We start from the raw sequence: 10,309 nt of genomic DNA on the forward strand, positions 1-10,309 counted from the left end.
TTAAAAATGCTATCTCTCTCACTGCATGAGATAGCTGTTTGAAACCTGGGACTTATACAGGGACACTTGGCTGAATCTGGGAGGAGGGGACTGAACCTGCCTGAACTGAGTCTATCAGGTCGATCTCAGTCCTTGGGGGTGGCCTTGATCTGGAGGTGGTGGGAAAGGGGGCGTGGGCTGGGGGGAAGAGGAGGGAGGCAGGAAGGGGGAGAACAAGGAAATCTGTGGCTGTTATGTAGAACTGAATAGTATTGTAAAATAAAATTAATTAATTAATTAAAAAAATGCTATCTTCCCCTCTCTCCCTCCCTCCCTTCCTCCCTCCTTCCCTCTCCCTCTCTTCTTCCCTCCCTTACCACATTGTGTGCACACGTACACGTGTGTGTGTGTGTGTGTGTGTGTGTGTGTGTGTATGTGTGTGTGTTTGTCCAAAGAGGCCAGAAGAGGGTGTCATAAACCCTGAAATTGGAAATACAGGAGAGTCGCAGCTTTCAGCTCTGAGTGGTGCTGGTAATAGAACTGGGTTCTTCTGAAAGAACAGATCTACATTTCTTTTGTACAATTGCATTTTACTCCTAGATATACATCAAAGTTAATTCTCTCTTATGTATGGATTCAAAATGAGTATCAGCTACTAGTGGGGGAAATAGCAGGTTCTTTTGTTAGAAGAAGTAACACTAATGTTTGTCCAACATGAAGAAAGCACTCTTCAAACACTTGCTCAATAGGTCTTACACTGAGAAGGGGTAATTAATTTCATTTATTTGGGCTCAACAACTATTTCTTTTAAAAAGGACATTTTATTTGCTTAATTGTGTTTAAGTGTTAAATTTGGTAAAGGAAAATGCTTTCTGAGATTGGGATTTTTTCTTTTTTCTTCTTTTTTTTCTTATAAGAAGTTGAGGATGTCCCATGAAGCCTGAATCAGTAACACTTTTACAGCTCGTCTAACAAACATCACTTCTGACTGCTGGTATGAATCATGTCTATGTTCTAATATGAATGTTCTGTAACCATTTAGTCACATTACATCTTTATGCATGGATTCAATGAACAAAAGACACACATGGCTACCTGCCATGTCCAAATGAGTAAACAAAAGGACGACAATAAAGCATAAACCTGGCAATTTGGATGGTGCCACTCTGTCACTTACAGCCTTTGTGAATCCACCAAGACACAGATTCCCGACAGTCGTCCTTAGTAAGAGAGGATGTGCTTCATCACACCAAACTGAAGCATCAAATAGTAAATAAATAAAAATACAAAAGAAAACACTTTGTTTTAATTTCAAGCAGCCAATGCTCATAGACAATGGCAGCAACTGATGGTTACAATGTGGGCTATCCATACATCACTGCCTAACGTAACTTCTTTGGGGTACAGAAAACTTTATCTCTAACTCCAAATGGAGTGAAGGCAAGATACCAAGTTTAAAATTCTCTGTCAACGGCTGTTTTACTAATTATCCAGATTCGGAGGCAATCATACAGGCGTAATCATTCACCTCACGCCTGGAAACATAAGTCTTGTTCTTTTGATGAATATTTATAAGACAGTGTAAAGCAGTCTACTTTCTTTTCCCTCCAGGCAAGACAATTTGGAGTTCATCAATATGTATTACCAAGGACTTTTATAAAAGGCACTTCAAAGAAAATTCATCAGGCATTCCTTTTGTCTTGATTTCTGTTAGACTGATGCTTCCTTTTGACAAGTATCAATAAATTATCCTCTGATGGCTAGAAACTTGATGTCTTATTCAGAAACTTCCTCACACAGCAAAATATGGTCATGAGTTTCAAGTGGTATTATTAAAATCCTGCATCTAATTTAAGGACATACAGAAGATATGCAAATAAACAACAATAAAACAAATATATATAGTCACCCTGCAGCACACCGTGTGGATTTCCCATATTTGAGAGCATCTTGCTGTATGCAACTTGTGGTTTTATTATTTGTCATGTGGACATATTTACAATTCCTTCACAAGCAAAGGAAAGCTAAGCCCCCTTTCTCGAGATGGCAGAGAACCACGTTAAATGAAGCCAGATTAGTATAGCTAGGAAAAGCAGAGAATGACAAGCTGTCTTTCTCCATAAGGCTGATGGGTTTCTCTTTTGAATATTATTGGTTAGAATCACATTTCCATAAGCCAAGGGTGAACAAACGCAATTGTCTAAACTAAGAACGAAAAGAAAATCATCAGTGCACTCTTTAATAGGCTGTGAAAAGGACACTAAACCTCTTTATTTGCATTCTTTCATTTAAAGGGGCTTAGTTATTTTGGTTTATTACTTTGGCAAGGAATATTTGAAATACTGGAATTCTACTGATACCCATTTCTATAAATAAACACATAAAACAGCATGCCGACTAAAGAGTCCATTGTATTTTATAGCTCCACTCACTCTTTACAAAGCTATGGTTCTAATTATAAAAGCATTTCATATTCAAGAAATGATTTTGTCACTACCTGGCATAACATACCATAAATATAATCGCTGAGCTAAATTTTAAGAAGACATGATGGGAGAAAAAGTGTGGCATTTCAGCTTAAATATACATTTTGTAAACTGACTCTCACACAGCCTTTCTATATGAGTTCATGTACAACAAACAAACATATATAGCATTTGTAAAACGATAATTCACTGTACATAAAAGGCTTGGAATGCACTGCTAATTTTACAATAAAGGAAAAAAGAGGTAAAGCTTTCACACTTTCACATGGAATACTTCATGCTAAAAAACACATTTGCAATATAAAGGCCCCATGATATACTATTATAGTATTAAAGGGATATTGATAAAACATAGATTATATTTAACATGACCTGGTATGGGTGCTAATGCTGGTGGAGAGTTTTGAACTGCATTTTATATTTGAGAGCCCAAAGATGCCTTGTAACTTCATATATTTGTTATTAATTTGTGTGTGCTAAATATATAGAGGAAACACGTTTAATTATTTCTGACCGTTTTTGAGCATTTTCTTTGTTTATTTCTTGTTTTTGAGACAGAGAAACACTATGTAGGCCTGGCCTGGAATTTACTGTCTAGACCAAGGTGACTTCAAACTCACAGAGATCTGCGAACCTCTGCCTCCTGAGTGTTGAGAGTAAGGCCCGCTAACCACACCTCAGAGCTCCGTAATTTTTTTAAAAATTGACATAGGCTTTTTTATTTCAGTTAACTGGCAGTAGTGAAACAGCTGGGAGCTGGATTTATGTATCTAGATCTGTGCTTATATGCACGTACAGTTTATTACAGTTTGAGAACTTTATACACTTAATTTTAATCACATTCACTCGTCTCCAGCCCCACCCCCAACCCAACTCACTCCTCACTTCATACCTACCTAACCTTGTGTTCTCATTTTTTTTAACCTGTCTGACTACATATTCTTGGGTGTGTGGCCATCTGCTAGAGCGTGTTCAACTATCAGGGAACACAGCCTTAAGAAACAAATTCTCCCTCTCTCAGCAGCTATCGGTTCTCAGTAGCTCTTCAGCTAGAGGTGACTACTTTTCCCTCTATTCGGGGATTTTTGCCTGGCTTAAAAGAGCTCCCACAGTTCTTGTGCATGCTGTCACAACTTCTGTGAGTTCATATGTTCAACAGCCCTATTTGGTCTAGAAATAATTGTTTTGCTGTGGTCATCCACACCCTCTGGCTCTTATATAATCTTCCGAAGTTATCCCTGAGCTTTGGGAGGAGGCTTGTATGATATATATGCCCCATATAGGGCTGAGCACCCCACAATTATTTATTCTCTGCATTTTAATCAGTTGCCAGTCTCCGTGTTAATCAGCATCTACTACAAAAAAGAGAAGTGATTCTATGATGTGGGTTGACAATTGCACTGATTTATGGGTATAATGATAAAATCTCAAAGAGTCTGTTGAATACTATGTCTCTTTAGCAGAATAATAGTAGTTGTTTCCTCTGTAATTCCCAGAGAAGACATGGCAATCAGGAAGTCCAACTACTTCAAGATCATTCAACTTTTAGATGATTACCCTGAATGCTTCATTAGGGGAGCAGATAATGTAGGCTCCAAGCAGATGAAGTAGATCCACATGTCCCTGCAAGGAAAGAGTGTGGTACTGATGGGCATGAACCCCATGATGTGCAAGACCATCCAGATGCATCTGGAAAGCAACCCAGCTCAGGAGAAACTGATTTGATATTTCAGGTGGAATGTGGGCTTGGTGTTCATTAAGGAGGACCACATGAAGGAAGACCTCACCAAGATTAGGGACATGCTGCCGGCCAATGAGTTGCCAGCTGTGCCCATGTTGATTATATCCCTGCATAATGTCACTGTGCCCGTCCAAAACACTGGTCAGGAGCCTGAGACCTCTTTCATCCGTGTTTTAGGCATCACCACTAAATCGCCAGAGGTACCATTGAAATTATGAGTGATGTGCAGCTGATAAAAACTGGAGACAATGTAGGAGCCAATGCAGTGCTTAACAAGCTGAATATCTCCCAGTTCTCCTTTGGGCTGTCATCCAGAAGGTTATTAACAATGACAGCATTTACAACCCAGAAGTGCTTGACATAACGGAGCTGACTCTGCATTCTCACTTCCTAGAGGGTGTCCAAAATGTTGCAAGTGTTTGTGTCAGACTGGTTACCTGACTGTTGCCTCAGTGCCACATTATATCATCAATGGATACAAGCAGGTCCTGGCTTTGTTTGTGGAGACTGAGCACACCTTCCACTTGCTAAAAGAGTCAAGGCCTTCTTGGCTGATCCATCTGCACTTGTGGCTGCTGGTGGTGTGGTGCTGCTCCTACTTCTGCTGCAACCCAAGCCAAGGCTGAAGCCAAGGAGCAGTCAAAAGAATCAGATCAGGATAAGGGATTTGGTCTCTTTGACTAATCCCCTCAAAGCAAGCAACTCAGCTAGACTAATTTGTGAAACACGGAAATAATGACTTACTTGTGTTTTAAAAAGTGGTTTCTTCCCAAAGGGCTAAGACCTTCTCATTACAGGGTTTTGTTCTGGATAATGGAACTAGGTATGGGTTAAATTATGTTGTATGGGTCTTAAATCTAATCATATAGTGGTAGGTTATTCCAATATCATTCATTCATGCCTCTATTTTTATATTCTCCTATCCATTCAAAGTAAAATAAAATAGATCTGCTCCATAGCTATATTAGTTACCAATGGCTGTGTAATGACTTCAAAATGTAATGCCTTAGAACATTTCCATTTCTGTGGATCGACAACTCCGTCTGAGGGTCTGTTATGAAGTTGGAATGAAGGCATTGGCTGAGGATGCAATCAATCAAGGACTGGACTGAGTCAGCAAAACTCCCTCTAAGCTCACATGCTTTATCAAGGGCCTTGGTTCCTCACAAGCAATTCCCAGAAGTCTTGTTTTCTTATCACATGTCCAACCTGTATGGAAGCTTGAATTTCCTTATATCTTAAATGACATGGATTCTGGCTTTCCCAGAGTAGGTTAACTAATACAGTAAGGAGGACAATACAATAACCTATTAATGAGTCATAGATCTCACTATCCATCACTTCCTATTCTAGCTGCTGAAATAGAAGCAAATCATAGATTCCAACCCATTCTTTAAGGAGAATAATTTTGGTACACACCTTTTGAAGAGATAATTATTAAACATGTGAGCACAATTAAGAATTTCCTGCCGGGCGGTGGTGGCGCACGCCTTTAATCCCAGCACTCGGGAGGCAGAGGCAGGCAGATCTCTATGAGTTTGAGGCCAGCCTGGTCTACAAAGCGAGTTCCAGGAAAGGCACAAAGCTACACAGAAAAACCCTGTCTCAAAAAACCAAAAAAAGGGAAAAAAAAAGAATTTCCTGATATTTCTTATTTCTATGATATATGAGAATATGCTGAACAACTGAAGACAACATCCACATGACCTGGAAATGCACAACAAATTCAATTTTCATCCACTAGTGGGATTCTTTTATTCTAACTCTCAAATGATAATACTGTTTTAGAATGTAAAAGGACAAGTCAAAAGCACATGGATTAGATATATGTCATTCTTAGTCTATAAGATGCTTCATTCACTTGCTGACTTATTTCTTGCTCATTGAAAAACATGCATGTACAAGAACAAGCAAGGAGCGTTATTTTATATTTAAAAATAAATCTAAATGTCCTTTAGCCATCTAGAAAGGTATTAAGAGCTAACATAAGTTTAGGGAGAGACAGTGGTATGATAAGCACTGCTTTAAAAATTCTTGCTGGTGTCATGCATAATAAACACTGAAGGAAAGCTAAGATGGAAGAGCAATTAGGAGATAGCAAAAATAATTAGATGATGGATGATAAGAAGCAATACATACTGTGACCATCACTGAAGATGAAAAATGAAAGTGGATTTAAAATATATGCTGAAGAAAAGTGGAACAATCATCTCCCACTGAAAGGGGCTGTGCACAATTTTCTCTCAGGTGTTGCTTGAGAAGAATTCACACCGCCATTTCTCAGTTGCAGAAGCTTCTACGATGAAGAAAGCAATGTTATATCCAAACTACACCCCAGGACTGAGTTGACTCATGACCTCTCCTGAAAATGCACTGTCATATCAATAGTCATGTCAGTGTGAAAAATAGGGGTCTGTGGCCCTCTGTTAGAATTAGAGCATCCATATTCTTTGTAATGTGTGGAAAATAAAATTCAAATTTCACATAAACTTTTGGAAGTACCAGTGATACCAGCTGATTAGTTATACCTTCTGTTGGCATGAGTGTTCCAATAACAGCCTTCTGATATATATTTTCCAGAATATTAATGGGCACATTTGTAATATGCTGAATGGCAAAAAAAAAAGAACAATGTATACAGAGAAATGTGCAGAAAGAAGGGCTTTGGAGCTCCACACATTTACATTCTTGTCTTGTTCCATTCCTACTTAGGTTTCTGACATTTGTTATGTGAAGGTTTTTAAATCACAATTTCTTTCAATAAAATAATTGAAATTCACTCAAAGATTGACAATATCAAATAAAGTAACTTATGTAAATACTAGGGACAGTGCCTGACACTTAGTAAGCACTAATAAATATGTATGATTAACTTGATCCTCCTTATAATATTATTAGGGATGATTTTATAAATGCAACTAGGTAAGTTGATTACAAAGATGTTTCATTAAATCATTCTGAAGATTTAAAAGTAGCAACATTTAAAATATCCATGTTTTGCTTTATTTACATACAAAAAGAGGGGTTTCTTGAGGACACTGAGAGTCTTTGTTAGGACATAGCAAGAATCTTGCCAATTGTGTTTACTCTACACAGTGATTTGCTGAAAAGGGAGTCACATTAGCAAAAGACAAGGATAACACACAAATGTCTTTTTCACAAAATTGCTAAATATCACAATTGACTTTAATTGCCCAATGAGCTTCATAAATGTGTGAAACAGGCCTTCTATTTAAAGAATAGTATCAGGCTGGGACTCTAGCTCAGTGGTAGAATGCTTGCCTAGCTGTGCGAGACTCAACGCTCAATTCTCAATACTTCAAATATTAATAATTGTCATTAATATAAAATGATGTCATATTCTAATGATTTTCAAAGATTATAATTCCTTCTATATATAACCAAAGCAAAAATATAGGTGCTTTTACAATTTTCCAGTTTCTTAACAGCTGAAAAATCCTTGAGTACACTGTGTATTAGGTCAGAATATTCAACAGTTTCAAAAGCAGTTATATGATAACATTATCTTTAAATGTCAAAGAGATTAAAATAATCAAGCAAATGCTTCTTATATTACCTAAAAATAAAACCAAAAAAATCATCCACAAAGTGAATAACACTCATTATACATTCTTAATGAACTATATTTTAACTTATATTTTATTACTTTTTGATGTTAAAAATTCTACTAGTGCTTCTGTCATGTTATATTCATAGAAGGTATGCTGTATCATATATATATATATATATATATATATATATATATATATATATATATATGGCTGGAGAAATGGTTTGAGAGTAAAGCACTTACTGACATATCATAAGGACCTGGGTTCAAACCTCCAGAGCCCTTCTAAAGTTAATGCAGTAGTGTCTCTAATCCCAGGACTTCTAGAGGTGGATGGGTGATTGATTGAGACAGAAAATAACCCAAAAGTATATGGGTCAGTTATTCTGGCAGATACAGCAATGAAAAACAAAGAGACCCTATTTTACACAACATAAAAGGTGAAAAACAACTCCCAAGGTTGCCCTCTGATCTCTATACACAGTGACATTCACATCTCCACACTTACACAAAACTAAATATAACAACATAACTATCAAATTATTCTTTTAATCATCAATCTATTATCTTAAGCATGATTATCGCTAAATAAAAAACTAAAGAAACTTCACTGGATATCTCATATATTGGGTTTTTTTTTTTGTTTGTTGTTTGTTGGTTGGTTTATTTCTTTTTTTGGTTTTGTTTTTGTTTGTTTGTTTATTTTTTAGAGACAGTGTTTCTCTGTGCAGCCCTGGCTGTCCTGGAACTGGGACTCACTCTATAGACCAGGCTGGCCTTGAACTGAGAGATCTGCCTACCTTTGCTTCCCAAGAGCTGAGATTAAAGATATAACCACCACACAACTATATTTTCTAAATACCAAAAACAAACAAACAAAAACCCTGCTATAAGTAATGTGATTATAATTGTTTCTCATTTTAGATGGGAAAAAGAGACTAACAATGTCCTTCAAGAGAATATAGTAGTTCTTCCAGAATGGTGTCCTTGGGCATGTAAAGAACAGCAAATAGTGCATGTGCCTTCAGCCTTCATCACAACTGAAGTGAGCTGCAAGCTCCTCTGCATGCCTCTGGGCAGCCATGGCCATAGCCTCTCACTAAGCCATTCCTGTCTCCAGGGAACGTTGCTATCATACCACAGGCTAGTTATCATTCCTTAGACTTCTATGTAAATGGAAGAAATGCTACTTCTTCTTTAACTGGGCATGATTATGTTTTCATGTCATGTACTGATGGTTTACCTATATTATAAAGCATTTTTCCTGTGTAGATACATCATAATTTTTCTATACATTTACTTATTTAAGGACAACTCTTTGCTTCCAGTTCTTGGATGAGGTGATGTGAACCTTTGTGTACAAGTTGTCTATGTCTATAACATACATTTTTCTTTTTCTTGGCTGAAGAGCAGAGTTATAAGTGTATACAAAGATGTTAGAGAGTCTGACAGTTTTCCCAAGCTCTCCCTTTTCATAGAAGGAAAAAAAGGAAAGAAAGAAAGAAAAGAAAAAGAAAATATAAACAAAAAAAATCACCTTGAGCACATAGTCACGGTTCAGCTTTGATCTGATTTTTTTCTAGAGGAGGGGTGGTTCTTTTGTTTTCTTCTTCATTTATTTTCATTCTGAGGTTCATTATTTCTAATATTGGATTCAAATGACCACCTTACCCCACTTCCCTAAGACAGATGCAGATGTCATTTACTTAATCCTTCTGTATTTCCTAGTATACAATTTAGCATTATAAATTGCTCCCTGTGGGTTGTATGTAGTAGAATCCCACAAATTATAATGTGCCATGAGTTTGATTTCAGCCAGTTCAAAGTTCTAGATTTTACTTTTAATTCATTCTTTGATTCTCAGTTGATTTAGAAATATGCTGTTGAATTTTCCGTGGCCTGGGAACATTTAAGATAGCCTTATATTTTTAACTCTTAATTTATTTTCAGTGTGTTGAGAGACTAGACATACTTTGTGAGCCTTAAACATTTCTAAATTATTGAGTCTTGTTTTGTAGTCAGTGTCAACAGATCACGCATTCTGTTGTTTTGGTCAGTGTGTTATAACACTGTCAATAGGTCAATGTCATTGATGCTGTTGTTCATTTCCTTAATATCCCTCCATTAAACATTCTATCTGTGTTCTATCAATTATTAAGGAGTGGGCATTGGAACTCCAATCAGGGAATTGTCTACTTCTTTTTGCAATTCAGCCAAATTTCTCTTTTATCACCATGGTGAACTAGCCCCCTCAGAACCAGGAAATGGTATTGTTTGCTGTAGCTATTAGTGTTTCCCTGATACCACTTTGACTAACATGATGTTTCTTCACATTCACCTTCCTTCATATTCATGTGAGCATGATAGGTGTTTTTTCACACTTTTATCTTTAAATTGTTTATGCTTATATTTTACATGAATGTTAAAACTTGTTACCATTTAAAATTATTTGTAGTATTAATAGGGTAACAATCTGAGCTATGTTAATTTTTCTCATTTTTTGAATTTTTCTGTTTAGATGTGAATTGAGTT

General features: G+C 36.8%; 1 pseudogene; it reads left to right on the forward strand.

Annotated features, from left to right (window-relative positions):
- Nucleotides 1–693: 693 nt before the first annotated feature.
- LOC114695455 lies at nt 694–4,890 on the forward strand (annotated as a pseudogene).
- The last annotated feature ends 5,419 nt before the right edge of the window (nt 4,891–10,309 follow it).

Source organism: Peromyscus leucopus, chromosome 2, assembly GCF_004664715.2.
Source record: "Peromyscus leucopus breed LL Stock chromosome 2, UCI_PerLeu_2.1, whole genome shotgun sequence".
NCBI lineage: Eukaryota > Metazoa > Chordata > Mammalia > Rodentia > Cricetidae > Peromyscus > Peromyscus leucopus.